The sequence below is a fragment of the Budorcas taxicolor genome, chromosome X, assembly GCF_023091745.1.
Source record: "Budorcas taxicolor isolate Tak-1 chromosome X, Takin1.1, whole genome shotgun sequence".
In the NCBI taxonomy this organism is placed as follows: Eukaryota; Metazoa; Chordata; class Mammalia; order Artiodactyla; family Bovidae; genus Budorcas; species Budorcas taxicolor.
The window spans coordinates 15,454,688-15,477,765 of record NC_068935.1 but is presented as its reverse complement, the minus strand read 5'-3'; positions in this window follow the sequence as shown (position 1 = coordinate 15,477,765).

Here is a 23,078-nt window from a genome sequence, read left to right as displayed (position 1 = left end):
TATCTTTATAGAGCAGGCAACTCTCAGAAGCTAAGTCTGGGGAAATGGGAACAACAAAGTAAATAACGCTAGCAATGAATTATCACTCAAAGAATAGAACGAGTATACTTAGATCCATACACATGTAAGTAAATAGGTGAATAAACAAAGTAGGGGAGGGATAGATCTTTCTTACAGAAGAATTTCGATTAATAAATGTAGAAAGAATAATGGAAATAGATAGTCATCAAGAGGCAAACACCACAGTAATATTTATTTCAAGCAGGAAACATTGATGGCCAAAAGCTTGAGGAGAAACACGGTAATATCAGTCTCAAAGTTCAGTTCTTCAGTTCAGTCACTCAGTCGTGTCTGACTCTTTGCGACCCCATGGACTGCAGCACGCCAGGCCTCCCTGTCCATCACCAACTCCCGGAGTTTACTCAAACTCATGTCCATTGAGTCAGTGATGCCATCCAACCATTTCATCCTCTGTCGTCCCCTTCTCCTCCTGCTTTCAATCTTTCCCAGCATCAGGGTCTTTTCAAATGAGTCAGCTCTTCACATCAGGTGGCCAAAGTATTAGAGTTTCAGCTTCAGCATCAGTCCTTCTAATGAATATTCAGGACTGATTTCCTTTAGGATGGACTGGTTGGATCTCCTTGCACTCCAAGGGATTCTCAAGAGTCTTCTCCAACACCACAGTTCAAAAGCATCAATTCTTCGGTGCTCAGCTTTCTTTATAGTCCAACTCTCACATCCATACAAGACTACTGAAAAAACCATAGCCTTGACTATATGGACCTTTGTTGGCAAAGTAATGTCTCTGCTTTTTAATATGCTGTCTAGGTTGGTCATAACTTTCCTTCCAAGGAGTAAGTGTCTTTTAATTTCATGGCTGCAATCACCATCTGCAGTGATTTTGGAGCCCAACAAAATAAAGTCTCACTGTTTCCATTGTTTCCCCATCTATTTGCCATGAAGTGATGGGACCAGAGGCCATGATCTTCGTTTTCTGAATGTTGAGCTTTAAGCCAACTTTTTCACTCTCCTCTTTCACTTTCATCAAGAGGCTCTTTAGTTCTACTACACTTTCTGCCATAAGGGTGGTATCATCTGCATATCTGAGGTTATTGATGTTCTCCTGGCAATCTTGATTCCAGCTTGTTCTTCTTCCAACCCAGTGTTTCTCATGATGTACTCTGCATAGAAGTTAAATAAACAGGGTAACAATATACAGCCTTGATGTGCTCCTTTCCCTATTTGGAACCAGTCTGTTGTTCCATGTCCAGTTCTAACTGTTGCTTCCTGACCTTTATACAGATTTCTCAAGAGGCAGGTCAGGTGGTCTGTTATTCCCATCTCTTGAAGAATTTTCCACAGTTTGTTGTGATCCACATAGTCAAAGGCCTTGCATAGTCAATGAAGCAGAAATAGATGTTTTTCCGGAATTCTCTTGCTTTTTTGATAATCCAACAGATGTTGGAAATTTGATCTCTGATTCCTCTGCCTTTTCTAAATCCAGCTAGAACATCTAGAAGTTCACAGTTCACGTTCTGTTGAAGCGTGGCTTGGAGAATTTTGAGCATGACTTTTACTAGCATATGAGATGAGTGCAATTGTGCAGTAGTTTGAGCATTCATCTCGAAGTAGCTCCTTTCAAATATTTTTCAATTGCAAAAGGGAAAGTAACTTTATAGTAGAGAAATCTAACAGACACCAAGTTAACCAAGTAATCAAGTCTACCAAGACCAATAATAGAGCATGTTGAGATCATGTACCCCCTGACATGATGGGACATGATGCACTGAGAAGGATACAACATCACCTCTGTGACATTAGTGCAAAAGATGAGCATAGCCACAATCTCATCATGAGAAAACATCACATAAGCTCAAATTGGGAACATTCTAGAAAACTAGTACTCTTCAAAAGTGTCAAGTTAATTGTAATATTTTCCTGTTGCTGCTATAATAAATTATCTTAGCGGAAGAAGGAAAATTGATTCTCTTACAATTCTGGAGGTCCGAAGTCTAAAGTCAAGGTGTCAGTAGCTGTGTTCCTCCTGGAGGCTCTGAGGGAAGAATTTGTTTCCTTGTCTTTTCAGTCTCTAGAGACCGCCTTCATTCCTTGGTTTGTAACTCCCTTTTTCCATTGCTCCATCATTTTGCTTCCATTGTCGCATCTTCCACTGCTGACTCTGATCTCCTGCCTGCCTCCTCCCTTATAAAGACTCTTACATTGGTCACACCTGGATAATGCAAGGTGATCACCTCATCTCAAGACCTTAACTTAGTCACACCTGAAAAGTACCTTTTGACATGTAGGCTAACACCTACAGGTTGCAGAGATTAGAACATGGACATCTTTGGGGTCCATGATTCAACCTAGGGATTCCCTGGTTGATTCAATCTACCATAATCATGAAATGTGAAGACTGAGGAATTGTCATGGATTGGACATGAGACTAAGGAGACATGATAATTAGATACTGTTAGATCCCAGAGCAGAAAACCAAGTAATTGGGTTTGCTAGTGGGACAACTAGCAAAATTTGAATAAGCTATACATTAGTTAATAATAATGTATCAATGTTAATTTCCTGGTTTCTCTAGTTGCACTATGGGTATATAATATATTAATATCTGGGGAAGCTAGGTGAAAGGTATACAGAATTTCCTGTAATATTTTTGTAACTTTTTCATTAGTCTAAAATTATATCAAACTAATTAAAAGAAAGACACAAACAATAATAATAACAGCCCATGATAAGATACCACTATACCACTATCCACCAGAATGGCTAAAATAAAGGACAATACCAACTGTTAGTGAGGATGAGGAGAAACTTGAATTGTTATTCAGCACTGGTGGGAGTACAAATTGGTACATATATTTAGTAACCTCTTCAGCAGTATCTTCTAAAGCTAAAACATATCCTACTCTATGACCCAGGGGTTCCATTTCTAAGCATATACCCATGTAAGTGCAAACATGAATACATTTACCAAAAGATATGTACATGGCTGTCGCTGCTGCCATAGTCCCTGAGAGCCTAAGCAGGGGGAAATGAGGGGGAGCTGTCAACTGTCTTCAGATGGTGGCAACAGTGGTGGCGGCCACTGCCAATGGGGAGGCCCAGCGGCCAGTATGGAGGCACTGTGGCTAGAAAGCAGGATGAGCAAGAGGAGGCAGTGCTTTGCACCAGCCACTGGCAGTAAACACCAGAAGGCTAAAGAACCACCGAAGTCAGGAAAACTTCCAAAAAATAAAATACAAAAGAACCAGGGTGCTGCTGTCAAAGAGCTGGAATAACAGAGCTTGAAATTACCACTGAAAAATTTCGAAATGTTGGGCTCTTCAGCACCACTTCACAAGGATACTGGCAGCAGCAGGTCATATCAAGCCTGATACATGGCAGGTCATTGTGCAAATTATTTTGCAGAAATCCAAATTGATTCACTCATAGTTCATCTGAACTTTGAATTGCCTCTCACTTATTGATAGTTTTTCTCCCTAGTTTTCACCATCCTATTTCCACCCACTTCTGGCTCCACCCAGTTATCAAGTATGATTGACTCATGCTTATGAATTAGACCATTACTGTTCACATTTTTACTCTCCTGTCTCTCAACATTCTTCTTAATTTGAACATTTCAACCTGAACATTTCAAATAGGTTTGTTATTTTCACATCACTTTTCAAGCTTTAAAATATCACATCCACCATCACAATCAACTGTTGCTTTATCCTGTGAATTCCCCTCAGTTAGGACAGTGGTGTGCTAAGTCCTGTCTGACTCTTTGTGACACTATGGACTATAGCCCGCCAGGTTCCTTTGTCTACGGGATTCTCCAGGAGAGAATATGGGAGTGGGTTCATTGCCAGGACGGTAGATACTTCGGATTTCATAGCCTTGAGGGATGTAGAGAACTGGTACCAGTCCAGAGCACAGTAGCCCAAAAGGCTGGGAAAAAAATACTAGCAAAGAAAATATATATATTTTTAATGTTAAAGAATGTGGTCACATGGTTCGTTGTTTTTTAAATATGTGAAAGGTAACACTGACTGGTTGTTTTCCAGTCTTACCAAAGAGAACATGGGGGGAGAAGTTGGCTTCAATTGCAGAATACATATATATTTTTAGTTAGAAGCAAGGAAAAATTTGGCAGTATGGGTTTTTAGGTAAGGAAACAAGCCTTGGAGATTGGTAGTAGGATAGAGTGCTTTAGGTGAATCATTACAAAATAAAAGTGATGATTCCTGTTCCCCACAAACGTCAGCACATGGAAATTACTACCATCTGATCCAGCAGTTCTGCTCCTGGAAATCATTTAACTGCTGTGGCAGTGTTTCTTCTTCTCTAAGATGATGTGATGAGCTTAAGCTTTGGTTGTTTTTAATTATATTAGAGAGATTAAGCAGGATCCTTCTTGAGGGAAATTTCCCTACAAGATGTATGAACAATTATATTTTTCAATGTAATGAAGTACTGTTTAAGGCTATAACTGCTGCAGTGTGATTTTTACCTTTTCCCTATTTTGTTTCCTGAGTAAAGTGTATTAGTACATTTTTTTTCTTTTTAAAATAGAACATTTGTTATAGACCAATACCACTTATGAATATAGAAGCAAAAAATCCTCAAAAAACTACTAACAAGCTGAATCGAATAGTACATCAAAAGGATTATACACCATGACCAAGTGGGATTTATCCTAGGAATTCAAGGGTGGTTCAACATAGGAAAATCAATCGATGTAAAACAGTACACTAATAGAATAAAAGGAAAAAATATGCTCATCTTCATTGGATCAAAGGACATTACTAAGAAAGTGAAAAGACAACCTGTAAAATGGGAGAAAATATTTGTAGATCATATATCTAATAAGGGTCTAATGTCCAGAATATATAAAGAACTCTTAACACAAAAAGGCAAACAAGTCAATTTTTAAAATGGGCAAAGGACATTTATCCAGAGAAGATATACAAATGGCCAAGAAGCATATGAAAGGATGCTCAACATCATTAGTCATCAGGGAAATGCAAATCAAAACCACAATGAGATACCACTTATTACTCACTTGGATGGCTATTACAAAGAAAAAAAGAAACAAAATAATGAATATTGGAGAGGATGTGAAGAATTTTGGATACACTGCTACTGGAAATGAAAAATGATTCAGCCACTGAACAAAATCGTTTGGAGGGTTCTCAAAAAATTAAACATAGAATTTGGGAAGATCCCCTGGAGGAAGAAATGACAACCCACTCTAGTATTCTTGCCTGGGAAATCCTATGAACATCAGAGTCTGGTGGCTACATACAGTCCACGGGGCTGCAAAAAGTTGAACATGACCCAGCAACTAAACAACAGCAACAAAGACACAATGATGTATATCTATCATTATAGTATCATACAGACTAGTTTCATTGCTTTTAAAAAGTCCTCTTTGCTTCACCTATTCATCCCTTCCTCCTCACTACCTTTGGCAACCACTGATCTTTTCGTGGCACTAGTGGTAAAGAACCCGTCTGCCAATGCAGGAGACAAAAGAAACAAGGATTCAGTCCCTGGGTCAGGAAGATCCCCTGGAGAAGGAAATGGCAACCCACTCCAGTATTCTTGCCTGGAGAATTCCATGGACAGAGGAGCCTGGTGGGCTACAGTCCACGGCGCCGCAAAGAGTCAGACACGACTGAAGCGACTTAGCACGTAGTTTTGCCTTTCCAGAATGCTGAATAGTTGGAATCATACGCTATGTAGTCTTTAGGTATACTTTTTTAAAATCTGGATGCTGGTTACATGGGTGTGTTCAGTTTGTGGAGATTCATCAAGCACATCTGATTTGTGCTTTTCTGTGTGTATGTTATACTTCCATTAAATATTCAAAAACGGGCAAGCAAGCAAACACAATTTCTCAGACTCACATACACTTTCTTTCAGCTCACTGCCCTGTATCTCTTCCCTCCTCCTTATCACAGCCAATTTCTTGAGTTTTATATATTCACTGCCTCTATTTCCTCACATTCCACTCATTCCTCAACCCACTCCAATCTGGCCTTCTGTCCCCATAACTCTCCTAAAACAGCTCTCACAAAGATCACCACTGGCTTCGCATGTTGTTAAATGGAATGGAAATTTTTCTATCCTCAGTTTGCCTCCCTTCTCAGCAATATTTAACACAACTGACCACTTCCTTGTTTTTTTTTCTGTCTCTCTAATCATCCTTCATGGAGGAGTTAGCTTTCAAACTTTATTTCTTTTCTTTAATTCTTTTTTAAATTGAATTATAACTGAGTCACAACATTGTATTGGTTTCAGGTGTACAGCAAGGTGACTCAGTTATATGTGTGTTTGTGTGTGAGTAGCTTAGTCATGTCTGACTCTTTGTGACCCCATGGACTGTAGCTGGCCCAGGCTCCTGTGTCCACGGGATTTTCTAGGCAAGAATACTGGAGTGGGTTGCCATTTCCTTCTCCAGGGGATCTTCCTGACCCAGGAATCGAACCCAGGTTTCCTGGATTGCAGGCAGATTCTTTACCATCTGAACCACCAGGGAAGCCCTTATATCTATTCTTATATATCATTTTTGCTTTTGAAGCATTCTTTTCCCGAGTAGTTTGTGACCTAATGCTCTCACAGTATTCTTCCTACCTCTCAGGTTACTCCATCTCTGTCTCCTCATTCTTCCAGGCATTAAACATTGGAGGTTTTCTGAAGGCTCAGCTCTAGATTTTCTCTTTTCTTTCCACACTCTCTCCTGAAGTGATCTCCTTCACGCTCGTAGCTTTTAACACAATATACATCCTAACTCCCAAGTTAGAACAATATCCCAGACTTCTCTAAGTTCATACTCATAAATTCAATTACCTAATTTACATCTCCTTTTGAATATTTCACAAACATCTTGAACTTTGTCTAAAATTAAAATTTTGATTTCTCCCTGCCCCGAGGCTTTTCCTCATCCATCTCAATAAACTGCACCAGCATCCATCCATTTATTCTCCAGTTGCTCACACCCCCAAATCCAAGCATCCTGCATCTCTCTTCTCAAATGTCAATTCTAGCCATGAAAGAATGTGCTAGAAGATAGGTTAAAGTGGAAGGATTTATAGCAACCGGTTCTGAGGCTTTCTCTGAGGTCAATAACTAGTAGATATTGTGGTATAGGAGCTTCCCTAGGGGCTCAGATGGTAAAGAATCTGCCTGCAATGCAGAAGACACCAGTTACACCAGTTTGATCCCATGGAGTAGGAAATGGCAATCCACTCCAGTATTCTTGCCTGGAAAATCCCATGGACAGAGGAGCCTGGGCCAGCTACAGTCCATGGGGTCTTAAAGAGTTGGATACATTCTCTCCCCACCCCTCAACCTCTGCAGCTATTGGAAGCATTGGTTGTTGATGGCTCACAGCTGTAACCTATTGTTATTGTTGTTGTTTAGTGGCTAAGTCATGTCCGACCCTTTGTGACCCCCAGGACTGCAGCCCGCCAGGCCCCTCCATCCATGGAATTTTCTAGGCAAGAATACTGGAGCGGGCTGCCATGCCCTTCTCCAGGGGATCTTCCCAACCCAGGGATCAAACCCAGGTCTCCTGCATTGAAGATGGATTCTTTACCACTGAGCAACCAGGGAAGCCCATTCTCTTGGCATTGCTATTAGCCAAAGGTGGTCTTGCCCCAGGTTATGCTTTTTTAGGCAGGGGCATGGTAAGCAGCACACATCTAATGAGAGTATAAAGGCTAACCAAAAGCTCACATTCCTTGCCTCAATTTTTGGACAGCCCTGAAAGGCCATCCCAGCTCCAGATTTCCCCATAGGAACAACCAGTGGCTTTCCAGTTCTTCCTCCGCCCAGGTCCTGCTTTCCACAGTACCTGTAAGGTAGAGGTCCCAGTGTACTTGCTAACAACCTTCTGTATACAAACTTCGCATCAGAGTCTGTTTCCAGGAAACCTAACCTAAGATAACAAACCCAAAATGTGCCTACCTGGAAAAGCAAAGGAAGAAGAGACAACATTCCAATTTAATACAAAGAGCTAAGTATTAATATCAGGGTGGGGTGGAGAGGGGTAGAGCAACTCTACCCACAAGGAAGCCAAGATGGCTACAGTCCAGGCAATGAACTGTGAAGGCTGTGCTTCTAAAGGCACAGCTGAGAAAGATTTCGCCTGTGCTCAGCAGCAAATTTCAGCTGGGCCCCCTCTCATGCAGCTAGTCTAGGTTACCCTTCTCTTCTATTGCCTCAGGAAAATAAATTCCTGTCCACCAAGCCCGGAAAACGGTGATATGCTCATGGTCACAGTATTCAAAGACTGATGGTGGAGGCTCCTTCACTCTTTGTACATATCTGTCCCCAACGTACACATACACAGGGAAACAGACACACACAAGCAGACACAGACACACACAAGCAGACACAGACACACAGATAGACACACACACATACAGTATTGGTTACTATAGACCAGAGCTTAAAAACTTATTTAAATAACTCCCTGAGGATATCTATTTTTTAATTAAATTAATTAATTTTAATTGGAGGCTAATTACAATATTGTAGTGGGTTTTGCCATACATTGACTTGAATCAGCCATGGGTGTGCATGTGTTCCCCATCCTGAACCCCGCTCCCACCTCCCTCCCCATCCCATCCCTTAAAAACCACCAAATGTGAAGACAATACTCCAACTCAAAGAAAGGATTTGCACCTGTGTTTTCTACAGAATTTTACAGTTTTATAGTTAGGTCTCAGATTCATTTTGATTTGTGTATATGGTATGAGGTAAGGGTCCAAATTCGTTCTTTTGCATGTGAATAGCCACTTGTTCCATTGGAGAAGGAAATGGCAACCCACTCCAGTGTTCTTGCCTGGAGAATCCCAGGGACCGGGGAGCCTGGTGGGCTGCCATCCATGGGGTCGCACAGAGTCGGACACGACTGAAGTGACTTAGCAGTAGCAGCAGCAGCAGCCACTTGTTCCACTACCTTTTATTGAAAAGAGTATTTCTGAGCCATTGACATGTATTTTCCTCCTTGTTGAAAATCAATTGACCATAAATGGCAGGGTTGGCATTCAGTTCTTTCTTTCAAAATCATTTGTTATATATTTTAAAGACAAAAGTATTATATGCTCATTGCAGAAAAATACACGTGAGCGAAAATGAAGATCACATATCATTCTACCTTTCAATCTCAAGGTCATACATTCTACTATGGGTACCACTTTAAAAATATCCTTCCAGACTGTTTTTTGAAGTGTAGTATATATTACAAACATATTATACTATAATGCTGATTTGTGTCTTGCCTTTTAAAAAGCTTCACAATATCATTGGTATATTTCTACGTCAATAGATATAGATCAATATCATCATTGGTTTTATTGACCTCATGACAGTACATGGTATGGATATGCTTTCACTTTTTTTTTCAGTTTTTTCGCCTCTCCCTCTATTAGACATTAGGTAGCTTCCTATGTTTTTCAATTGTAATGTAGATGTCACAAACACCATTATGTATACATATTTACACATCTGTCCAGTTATTTCATAGATGGCAAACTGACAACCCACTGGCTGATTTCTGATCACAGATTTGTTTTTACTTGGCCAGCACATGTTTTTTAGTAAAAAAGTTGTTTTGAATTTGGATGACTTGTTAGCATATACTCCTAGAAATAGAATCACTGGGTCTCATGCATCCAGTTCTGATTTAGCCAGTTTCTGCTATTTGCTTGCCCCCAGATGGTCATTGGTCTTTTCCCCTGAGCTAGTGCCATATTGGGTGGGTGGAAGACAGAGAGAATGGTGGGAGGTAAGCCTTAGACTTGTTCTCTGAGTCTACTGGGGGCTCGACCATAAAATGTCTCTTTGGGGATGTAAGATACCAACCTAGGAGAACTGCTGGACTAAGAATTAGAAGACCTGGAGCTAGTTCAAACTCTACTGTTACATAGCTCTGAGACTTCGGGGGTAGCTATTATAGCTCTCTAAGTCTCATTTCCTTTTGAGGTTGTTAGGAGAATCAAATGAGGTTTTGTGTGAAAAGTGTTTTGAAAAGCACAGAGTCCTACACAATTACAAGGCAGTGCTATTTTTGTAAATTGCCAGAAGTGTGTTTACATGAGGGTCAAACAGATCTAAGCTTAGAGTGTAAAGCATTGTCTGCTCTCAGAACCCTGCTTTTAGAGGAGCTCCTTTCCAAGGATAGATATGATTCTAGGTTGCCAGGATCTGATCTGGTACACTTCAGTTCCACAATCATTTATGGATGGTTTCACATGCCAGACACTGTGGGTACAAAAATGATTATGATTAGTCCCTGTCTTTGCAGAGCTTTACAGTCCACTAGAAAGAGGCAAATATGTATTCAAATCATCAGAAAACAGAGGGATAAAGAATGTAATGGAGGAGAAAGTCAAGACTGCAATGCATAGGAAGAACACTCAAGGCTTGAAAGGGGGCCTTTTGAAGCAGGGTTCCACAAATAGCGCTGAGGAGAAAGGACCAGGGGTGTGTGTGTGTGTGTGTGTGTGTTAGTCTATGCCAGTTGAGCCAATCTAGGGCTAGACTTTATCTTAGATTCTGTGCTCATTTCTATGCATTTACATTTTCTTTTTTTAGTTTTGTGTTTCCCTTCATTTCCTAGTCAAGCTCTTTTTGAAAAATGCTAATCTGGTCTTCGCTGTACTAACAGGAAAAGAGATTTGTCTACACTCGTGCCAAGAGACTTGGAGAACCCAGAGTGTTCTGGAAGCCAATCTTGCTGGTGAAATAAAGAGCCCATTTGGAAACAAGGCAAGAGCTTGGAGGTGTTCTGTCCTGCCTGGGTGCCTGCTTCATCTTGCATTCTTCCCAGACATTTCCAGACCCATCACCCTCCAACCATTTGTCTGCTGCCACTGCAGCAGCAACAAGCACAGATTTTAGAAAAAAGCCAGCTAAACATCTTCTGCCCTTCTCTTTAGCCCACCTCCTTCCCCTAGTTTGGGTCATCTGAACTTTTCCACTACAAATTAAAAAAACCAAATGCAACGATTATTGAAGCCAGAGGAAATAAAGGATGTTGTTCTACTCTTAATGCTTATTAAATTTGGACTTAATCTTCTTCATCGCTATTAAGCCTCCAAACTAGCCAATATACTTACACAAGGTGAAATGAAAAGACTTACTGTAAGAGATGACAGGAGGCTCTTCGGGAAATTAAAATTTCCAGAGATTTCCAAGTGTGAGTTACTGAGTCAGGAAGGCAAAATAAAGAAAGGGTTTTTAAAGTTTGATAAACAGGATGCCAATTAGTCCTTAGGGTTAAAAAGCTAGGTGATGTCAGTATTATCGATGGAAGGAGGGGTTAACTGGAGCCAGGGAATTAATAAGCACTGTGTCATTTCTAGATTCTTCTTTGATTCACTTTTATGGGAACCTGCTGTGGGTGCATTTCCTATCTCAGTTTATCCCTCTGTGGCACAGGAAAAAACACAAGGCAATGAGGAAATTCCTAACTGCTTGTGTAAAGGTTCAAAAAAGGTCTTTCCTCATTTACCAAGTCCCTGATATTGTTCTGACACCTTTAAGGCTGTAATTCGGGTGAGCTCCCTGCCTAGTGACTACAGGAGAGAAAATGTCAGAGTTATCCAAAAATCCAATATAGGCTTGGACTGGGAAAACGACCTCTGTTGGGTTCCATAGTGCCTGGTTTTCTATCACCTTTTGGGAGAAAGAGTCCTTTCCCAGAAGCCCTCCTTTACCCCCTCCCCCAGCTCCCACCTCTGCACATCAGAAGCAGCCCTAAGGCATGGGAAAGACACCTCCCATCTTGGGAGGATTTCCAGGGCCCCAGTTTCCACCAGCCAGAAGTTTGATTTACTGGCACCATCTGCGGGAAGACAAATGGCCCCTTCTGGCTGTGCTGGTCAGATGCAGAGAAGGAAGAAAAGGAGAAAAAAATGGAGGAAGGCAGATTAGTAAATCAATAAATACCCAAGTGACGTATAACAAATGAACATATAAAAATTCCTTATAGGAAGGTGGTAGGTGTCCTGAGATGGTAATGTTGAAATGGAAGGGGTGACACTTCCTTTTTTTTGTTTTAGCTCAAGGATAATCTCTTAAATTCTGGGTACAAACGATACAGTATAACTCTTATGGTTGCTATGACAACAAGAATCCCTCTCCTCGGATGTCAGGCTGCCCTCCTCCCCTCCTTCAGAATCCAGAATGCCAGTGTTTTCTGCTGTAATGCTGCGTTTGGTTTCAAGGGCTCAATCCTGGGCTTATCTAATAATTCCCTGTCTCCCAGGACTGTTTGTTCCGGACCCCTAAGGACACATTCCTTTGGGGGAGGAAGGAGTCTGACATATGAGAGTAGACCAAGGCAGACAGGTGGTTCCGGTGAGGCATGTGACCTATTTCTGCTGATGTCTGGGTCGGCCCCTGACCAAGCGAAGGTCCACACCTCTCCTTGCCTCCACCTTGGACTGGCCTATGCTGTAGGAGAAAGGCAGACCTGACTTTAGGGTAACAGAAGACCGGGATCTGCTTTGGGGAACAGACTGTGGGGACTATGGTATAATGTGAAGCCCTCCTGCCAAAAATCTCTTCCACAGTTGGCCTGCCTGAAACTCATTATTAGAATAATTTTTATAGATGAAAGCCTTAAAAGTAGCTGCCAAATGAAAATACTCCCCATGAATGGTAAGAATAATGAACTTGCAACACCCTAGCATAAATTAGAAAGGGAGGACAGAGTTCTTGAGGGACTGGAACATGGTATAGATCAATTTTGAAGCAGAGATGAGAGGGACTAGTTTCATAACACTGGGCGTGCCTCAAGATCTGGTATCTTCACATTCTCCCCAAGCCAACTCCCCTATCTAAGTCCTAGCTCAGTAAACCTGGAAGGCATACTTTTTCTTGACAAAGTAACTCTATACGTTTTTCATGATGTAGCTTTTATTTTATTTTAAAATTGAGGTATAGTTCATTTATGGCCTTCCCTGGTGGCTCAGCAGTAAAGAATTCATCTGCAGTGCAGGAGACACAGGAGACATGGGTTTGAACCCTGGGACAGAAAGATTCTCTGGAGGGGGGCGTGGCAACCCACTCCAGTATTCTTGCCTGGAGAATCCCATGGACAGAGAAACCTGGCGGGCTACACTCCATGGGGTCACGAAGAGCTGGACATGACTGAAGTGACTGAGCATGCATACGTAGTTGATTTATAATATGTTAGTTTCAGATGTACAGAAAAGTGATTCAGATATATATAATTATATCATATCTCCTTTTTCAGATTGTTTTCTTTTTTAGATTATTACAACAACAACAAAAGCCCTGGAACTTTCCTGGCAGTCCAGTGGTTAAGACTCCCAGCTTCCATATTTAAGATGGACAAGCAACCAGGCCCTACTGTCTAGCACAGGAAACTCTGCTCAATGTCATGTGGTAGCCTAGATGGGAGGGGAATTCAGGGGAGAGTGGATACACGTATATGTATGGCTGTCCACCTGAAACTATCACAACATTGTTAATCAGCTATACTCCAATATAAAATAAAGAGTTAAGAAAAAATAAAAAAGACTCCAAGCTTCCAGTACAGGGTGCTCCGGCTCTGTCCCTGGTCAGGAAACTAAGATCTCTCATGCCATGGGGCACAACCAAAAAGTAAAACAAAAAAAAAAAACAAATAGAAACTCTGGAAGGCATTCTTGATGCCACCTTTTCACTACTTGAGTCCAACTACTCATGAATTCATGTCTCATCTGGGTTACTTTCCTGCATAAGCCTCCTAATGCATCGCCCTGCTCTCATTGTTGCCCTTTTCCCATCCATTCTTCACCCTGCAGCCAGAGTGAGAACGTGATCATATCACTCCTCCTATTAGATCATTTCGACGGAGTTCTTTTGCCCACAGGGTAGAGTCCAGCCAACCGAGCACAGCATTCAACACTCTCTACATGGGACCCAGCTCCTGCATCTCTAGCTATATACATGCCACATCTCCCACCCCGACCCAACATTTCCCATACATCCTAAGCTCCAGCTATTAAATACAACTAACTGCTCCTTGTGATCTTTTGCACAAGAGGCTTACTCTCCCTGGAACCCCCTTTCATTTCTTTCCCTTTGCCTAGTATACTCATATTAGTCTTTCCAGAATCAGCTTGTGTGTCACCTGCTCCAGGTCTTTCCTGACCCCTTCTACCTGCCCTCCCAAGTCCAGATGAGTTACTTGTTTTTGCCAGGGGCCCACAGGACTTCTGGGACTTTCCAGGTGGTGCTAGTGGTAAAGAACCCTGCCTGCCAATGCAGAAGACATAAGAGACACCGGTTCGATGCCTGGGTCGAGAAGATCCCCTGGAGGAGGGCATGACAACCCACTCCAGTATTCTTTCCTGAAGAATCCCAAAGGCAGAGGAGCCTGGTGGGCTACAGTCCATGGGGTCGCTAAGAATCGGACACAACTGAAGCGACTTAACATGCAAAGGACTTCTGCACCACTCAGGAAATGTACGAGCCACATTGTCTTGTAATTATTTTTTGATTATCTACATCTCCCAGTAGACTGCGAGTTTCATGAGGGCAGAGACTGTGTCATTATTCATTATTATATCTCCAGTCCTTAACATAGTATCTGTCAATCGGCAATACTCCATAAATACACGTCAAATGAACAAGCAATACCAGATGGTGTGGATAAGCTGTCATTCTTGGTAGAAGAGAAGCAGCAAAAGGGGAAACTGAAACTCAAGGGGAAAAGAATAAATAAAATAGGAAAATTCTGAAAGAAGAGTGTTTGAGGAGAAACAAGATGTTTAATATCAGATATTAAAACATGATGCTACCTTAAAACAGTTGAGTTCTTAAAGGAAAAAAAAACAACACTTGAGTTCTTGAGCGGAAAAAAAAATGCTTATTAACAATCCTCAATACATGTGGGAAATTAGTACATTTTAAAGATGGCATGTCAAATCATTGGGGGAAAAGATGAATTATTCAAAAATTATATTTGCATAATGGGCTAGCTGAATTCTCTAACTTACTCGTTACATCAAAATTAATTATAGATGAATCAAAGATTTTAATGTGAAAAATGAAACCTTAAAAGTACTAAAGGAAAATATGGGAGTATTTAAATACATATAATCCTGATAAAGGGAAGGCCTTTGTAAGCAGGCCACCAATCTAGAAATCAGTAGAAAAATCCATAAATGTGACCACATAAAAATTTTAAGTTTCTGAACATCAAAAGTATACATAAACAAAATCAAAAGACAAATGACAAGCAACAAGATATTTGTAGCACTTGTGACAGATAAAGGGCTAATTTTCTTAATTTCCAAAGGGCTCAAACAAATCAACAAGAAAAACACCAGCAAATCCAAAGACAAGCAAGCAAATGATAAGAACCAGCAGTTCACAGAAAAAGAAATAGGAATGGCAAATACACATATAAAAGTGTGTTCAACCTTGCTCTTAAACAAGAGTGAAACTAAAACAGCAAAATGCCCTTTCTTCACCTACCACACTGGCAACTGTTTAAAAAGATTGATAATATCTAGTGTTGATGAGGGCATAGGGGAACAGACAATTTAGCTACTATAATTTTTAATGTACATATCCTCTGGAATCCTACTGCCTGCATTCAAGTTCTATTTTGACAACAGGACTTTATGACTTTGGGAAGGTTCCTCAACCTCTTTAAGCCTCAGTGTCTTCATCTGAAAAATTGGAATAATAATAATACTGGAACTTTCCTGGAGGTGCAGTGGTTGAGAATCCTCCTGCCAGTGCAGGGTACATGGGTTCCATCCCTGGTCTGGGAAGATTCCACATGCCAAGGGGCAACTAAGCCCCTGCCCCACAACTACTGAGCCCATGAGTCATAATTATTGAGCCACTGCCACAACTACTGAAGCCTGTTCACCCTAGAGCCCATGCTCCACAATAAGAGATGTCACCACAATGAGAAGCTCTCTCACAGCAGCTAGAGAAAGCCTGCACACAGCAACAAAGACCCATCATAGCCAAAAATAAATAAATGAAATAATAATAAAAAATAATAATACTGTCAGTCTGCCTGGGCTGCTATTAAAAAATATCACAGACTGGGTAGTTATAAACAATAGAAATGTATTTCTCATAATTTTGTAGGCTGGGAAGTCCAAGATCAAGCTGTCAGCATGGGGGAGTTTCTCAGTAGTCCAGTGATTAAGACTCCCTGAATATTTGATCCCTGGTTGAGGAACTAAAATCTTGCATGGCATGGCATGGCCGAAAAAAAAAAAACAAACAACCCGTGCTAGCATGGTTAGGCTCTAGTGAAGGCCTTATTCCAGGTTGCAGACAGCTACCTTCTTGCTACATCCTCACATGGCGGAAGCAGGCCTCTCGGGCTTTTTCAGTTCAGTTCCGTTCAGTTGCTCAGTCGTGTCCGACTCTTTGCGACCCCATGAATTGCAGCACGCCAGGCCTCCCTGTCCATCACCAGCTCCCAGAGTTCACTCAGACTTGCGTTCATCGAGTCAGTGATGCCATCCAGCCATCTCATCCTCAGTCGTCCCCTTCTCCTCCTGCCCCCAATCCCTCCCAGCATCAGAGTTTTTTCCAATGAGTCAACCCTTCTCATGAGGTGGCCAAAGTACTGGAGTTTCAGCTTTAGTATCATTCCTTCCAAAGAAATCCCAGGGTTGATCTCCTTCAGAATGGACTGGTTGGATCTCCTTGCAGTCCAAGGGACTCTCAAGACTATTCTCCAACACCACAGTTCAAAAGCATCAATTCTTCGGCTCTCAGCCTTCTTCACAGTCCAACTCTCACATCCATACATGACCACTGGAAAAGCCATAGCCTTGATTAGACGGACCTTAGTCGGCAAAGTAATGTCTCTGCTTTTGAATATACTATCTAGGTTGGTCATAACTTTTCTTCCAAGGAATCACCATCTGCCGGGATTTTGGAGCCCAGAAAAATAAAGTCAGCCACTGTTTGCACTGTTTCCCGATCTATTTCCCATGAAGTGATGGGACCGGATGCCATGATCTTCGTTTTCTGAATGTTGAGCTTTAGGCCAACTTTTTCACTCTCCTCTTTCACTTTCATCAAGAGGCTTTTTAGCTCCTCTTCACTTTCTGCCATAAGGGTGGTGTCATCTGCATGTCTGAGGTTATTGATATTTCTCCCGGCAATCTTGATTCCATCTTGTGCTTCTTCCATCTCAGCGTTTCTCATGATGTACTCTGCATATAAGTTAAATAAGCAGGGTGACAATATACAACCTTGACGTACTCCTTTTCCTATTTGGAACCAGTCTGTTGTTCCATGTCCAGTTCTAACTGCTGCTTCCTGACCTGCATATAGATTTCTCAAGAGGCAGGTTAGGTGGTCTGGTATTCCCATCTCTTTCAGAATTTTCCACAGTTTATTGTGATCCACACAGTCAAAGGCTTTGGCATAGTCAATAAAGCAGAAATAGATGTTTTTCTGGAACTCTCTTGCTTTTTCCATGATCCAGCAGATGTTGGCAATTTGGTCTCTGGTTCCTCTGCCTTTTCTAAAACCAGCTTGAACATCAGGAAGTTCACGGTTCACGTATTGCTGAAGCCTGGCTTGGAGAATTTTGAGCATTACTTTACTAGCATGTGAGATGAGTGCAATTGTGCGGTAGTTTGAGCATTCTTTGGCATTGTCTTTCTTCGGGATTGGAATGAAAACTGACCTTTTCCAGTCCTGTGGCCACTGCTGAGTTTTCCAAATTTCCTGGCATATTGAGTGTAGCACTTTCGCAGTATCATCTTTCAGGATTTGAAACAGCTCCACTGGAATTCCATCACCTCCACTAGCTTTGTTTGTAGTGATGCTTTCTAAGGCCCACTTGACTCTACATTCCAAGATGTCTGGTTCTAGATGAGTGATCACATCATCATGACTATCTGGGTTGTGAAGATCCTTTTTTGTACAGTTCTTCCGTGTATTCTTGCCACCTCTTCTTAATATTTTCTGCTTCTGTTAGGTCCATAGCATTTCTATCCTTTATCGAGCCCATCTTTGCATGAAATGTTCCCTTGGTATCTCTAATTTTCTTGAAGAGCTCTCTAGTCTTTCCCAATCTGTTGTTTTCCTCTATTTCTTTGCACTGATCGCTGAAGAAGGCTTTCTTATCTCTTCTTGCTATTCTTTGGAACTCTGCATTTAGATGCCTATATCTTTCCTTGTCTCCTTTGCTTTTCGCCTCTCTTCTCTTCACAGCTATTTGTAAGGCCTCCCCAGACAGCCATTTTGCTTTTTTGCATTTTTTTTCCATGCGGATGGTCTTTAGAAGACACTAATTCTGTCTATGGAAGCTCTGCCCTAATGACTTAATCACCTCCCAAAGGCCCCTGTTTCCTACCCCATCCCCCCATCTCTTAATACTATCACATTAGGCATTAGGGTATATGGGCATTAGATTTTCAATATAAATTTTGGGGAGGACACAAACATTCAATTTATAGCAGGTACTTACCTCATAGGACAGGGAGGCCTGGTGTGCTGTGATTCATGGGGTAGCAAAGAGTCGGACATGACCGAGTGACTGAACTGACCTCATAGAGTTGTTATAAGTATGAAATGAGATAAGACATGTAAAGGGCTTGGCATAGTACCTAGCACATAATAAGCAGACAATAAGTGTGAGATCTCATTATTATTACTGTGCCCCAAAGAGGCATTTATTAGTATATTCATTGCAGTATTATTCATAATATCAAACAGAAACAAACAAACAAACAATATCCTAGAAACAACCTAAATATCCATCAATAAGGATTTGATTGACTAAATTATGCCATGTGTTATAGTGCTATGCAGCCATTAAAAAGAATAAAAGGTACATATAGAGGGAACAATATGGATGAATTTCTAAGTTATGAACTGTATAAAATGTATAATTCCATTTGTGTAAATAAAAAAGGAAATATGCCTCTCTCCACACACAGACACACACATACATATGTGTGTGTGTTTTTATTTTTTGAAAGGTTATTCAGTATGCTGAAAATAGTGTTTATCTTTGGAGAAAGAGTCAGATAGGTATAGAGGGAAAGATGGAAAAGAGAGTTCTGATTTTCATTGCATACTTTTATGTACTGCTTGATTTTTTATCATGTCAGTTCAGTTCAGTCACTCAGTCATGTCTGACTCTTTGCGACCCCAAGGACTGCAACATACCAGGCTTCCCTATCCATCACCAACTCCTGGAGCTTGCTCAAACTCATGTCCATCGAGTCGGTGATGCCATCCAACCATCTCATCCTCTGTTGTTCCTTTCTCCTTCTGCTCTCAATCATTTCCAGCATCAGGGTCTTTTCCAATGAGTCAGTTATTCACATCAGGTGGCCAGAGTATTGGAGCTTTGGCTTCAGCATCAGTCCTTCCAATGAATATTCAAGGCTGATTTCCTTTAGGATTGACTAGTTTGATCTCCTTACAGTCCAAGGGACTCTCAAGAGTCTTCTCCACCACCGCAACATATATATATATTTAAAGAAATGATCTGATACACTGATCCTGTCACTGTCTGCAATCCTTCAGCAGCTTCCCACCCCACGCTGGGGAAAAGCCTAAGTCATTCCAATGGCCTGCAAGGTCCTTATGATCTGATCTCTTGCTCTGTCATTGACTTTCCAACTTTCTATCCTACCATTTGCTTCCTCACTCCCACTGCTTATGTGGCTTCCTCTCTGCTCCATAGACAAACCAGCTAGAGTCCCACCTCAGGACTTGCTCTGGCTGCTTCCCTCTGCCTTTGAAGGTATTTGAATAGCTCACTCCTTCAGTGCCTTTAAGTCTTAAGCTCAAATGTCACACTCTCAATGAGGCCTCCTCTGCCCCTCTCCCATTTAAAATGGCAACTCCTGACATTTCTATCCCCATATCCTGCTTTCTTTTTTTTTTTTTCCCCACGGTATTTATAACAATCTCTTATACTATATATTTTCCTTACTAGTTCATGACCTATCTCTCTCCACTATCATGTAAGATTCATGAAGACAGGGATTTGGGTCTATTTGGTTCATATTCATTGTTCTATCTCTAGTGCCTAGTGTCTCACAAATAGTAGGTACTTAAAAAATATTTGTTGAATGAATGAATAGAAGATTTTCAGGCAAGAAGCAGCCTAGGAACTCAGCCCTTCTTTTCCCTTATCTCAGCTTTATTTTGGGATTCTCTCTTAATTCTCTTCCTCTTGAACTTCCAGCTTCTTCTTCATCCTTGTGCCTGGCACAAAGCTCAAAAAATATTTGTTGAAGAATGAATTTATATATTCATTCTGAGATATGTGATTGGTAACTAAAGAGTAAAAACCCAGGAGTATTTGAATTTTAGTAGTGATCAAAACCTATCAGCAAAGGGATTAGCTGGTTCCTTGGCACTACCAAGATCACCTCACAGTAACAGGTGCATTTGCCACAAACTCTGGGAATCCACCACCTTCTCTTTCCCCTCCCACTTATTTAATGACCCTCATGACTTCCCTGATGGCTGAAATGGTAAAGAATCTGCCTGCAATGTGTGAGACCTGGGTTTGATCCCTGGATTGGGAAGATCCCCTGGAGAAGGGAACAGCTACCCACTCCAGTATTCTGGCCTGGAGAATTCCACGGACAGGGGAGCCTGGCAGGCTACAGTCCATGGGGTCCCAAAGAGTCGGACACAACTGAGCGACTTTCACAACAGTCACAAAAACAATGGGCCTAGGAGTAGCTTTAAGATTTTTATAATTCCCAGGGCCTAAAGAGCGTGAGTGCATAACAGGAAAGACAAACTCACAGGCAAACTATGAATATGCTTCAAGAAACACATACACACAAATAGGTATATATACATGTAAATATGTGAATACACATTTACATACACCAGTTGTCAAATACATACCAGGGCAATTTCTAGGCAACTCCCCACAAACAACAGCAATATTTTATATTTTTAAAACAATAAAACCCTTGACAAATTCTAAGCCTTGCCACGTCACGTATCTTTTATGCATCAATAAAAAGGTAATTCTAGATCCAGGCATTCCTAGATCATCACTCAAGTTGGTTTCTTCTCCAAAGAGGCAGAAGACAGGATGAGCTCCACTAATGGAATTATAGCTAGATATGTATGGGAGGGGCTGGCATCACAGTCAACCCATTCCCTTTTATTTAGAGGACAGATAAGCACTGTGTGTCTGTGCATGTGTGTATGTAGGCATAATTTATCTTGGGTTGTGGGGTTCTAGGCTCTTAGGATCCTCTCAGCTCCTATCCATTGTCCATACTTTCCTTCCTCCAGTACTGACTCAAATACCTTCTCCAATACTCTCGTGGAGACTGGTCATTTCTGGGAAGTGGGAATAGTGGCTGCAGAGCTTAGAGTCTGATGGGAAGTTGTACTATGTGAAAATGAAGCCAAGATAAGCAAAAAGAAGGGCTGAGTTCCTAGGCTGCTCTTTGCCTGAAAATCTTTTATTCATTCATTCAACAAATATTTTTTAAGTACCTACAAGCAAGACCTTATGACAGCATCCCCCCCAAACAAGTGACTAGCAATAAAGTCATAAGCATAAAAGAGCTCAGAGAGGAGAAAAATGGTGGTGTCAAATCCATCATTGTTCGGGCATCAAGTCATTTGATGCTTATAGAGAAAAGAATCTACTTGTAACTCAATGGGCCTCAAACTTGTTCATTAAAAGTCAGTTTTGTAGGGCTCATTCCCATATGTTTTTATTTAGTTAAGGTGAGGTAGGGCCTATGAATCTGCATGTATGAAAAGACCACAGGTGATACCAATACTACTGATTCTTCAAGGACCACACTTTGAGAACCAGAGCTTGTAATGTTTTATCTCACCACTTCTCAAGTTTAACATGCATATACACCACTTGAGGATCTTATTAAAATGCAGATTCTGATTTATCAGGTCTGGGTGGGGCCCAGGTTTCTACATTTCTAGTGAGCTTCTTGGGTGTGGCTGTGGTGCTGGTGCTGGCCCATGGACCACACTGGCTACTGAGAGTTTAACATAAGTCCCCAGTGACGGCTGGAGAAGGCAATGGCACCCCACTCCAGTACTCTTGCCTGGAGAATCCCATGGACGGAGGAGCCTGGTGGGCTGCAGTCCATTGGGTCGCGAAGAGTCGGACACGACTGAGCGACTTCACTTTCACTTTTCACTTTCATGCATTGGAGAAGGAAACGGCAACCCACTCCAGTGTTCTTGCCTGGAGAATCCCAGGGACGGGGGAGCCTGGTGGGCTGCAGTCTATGGGGTCGCACAGAGTCAGACATGACTGAAGCGACTTAGCAGCAGCAGCCCCAGTGATGGCTAGTTTTATAACTGGGCTATAGTGTGCCCAGACATTTGGCCAGACATTATTCTGGGTATGTCTGTGGGGAGGGGCTTTTGAATAAGATTAATATTTGAATCAGTAGACTGTGTAAAGCAGATGCCCTCCCTAATGTAGGTGGGCCTCATCCAGTCAGTTAAGGCCTGAATGGAACAAAAATGTTGAGTAAGAGGGAACTCCTCCTGCCTGACTGATGAGAGAGGATGGCTGTGTTTCTCATCTTTAGACTCAGACTGATATATTAACCCTTCTTGATTCTAAAGCATGCTGGGTGTCCGGCTAGAACTTATATTATCATCTCTCTTAGTTCTCAGGTCTTTGGATTCAAACCACAACTACACTATCTGCTGTCTTGGGTCTCCAAGTTGCTGACTACAGATCATGAGGCTCCTCAGTCTCAGCTTTTGCATGATCCAATTCCTCATACTAAATGTGCATCTATGTCTATGTGCGTGCTCAGTCTCTCAGTCCTGTCTGACTCTTTGCGACCCCATGGACTGCAGCCTGCCAGGCTCCTCTGCCCATTGGATTCTCCAGGTAAGAATACTGGAGGGGGTTGCCATTTCTTCCTCCAGGGGATCTTCTTGACCCAAGGATAGAACCCATGTCTCTGGGGTCTCGTGCATTAGCAGGTGAATTATTTACCACTGAACCACCTGGAAAGCCCATCTATATCTGTGTCTATATCTGTTTCGTCCATCAGTTCTATTTATCTGGAGAACTCTAACACACA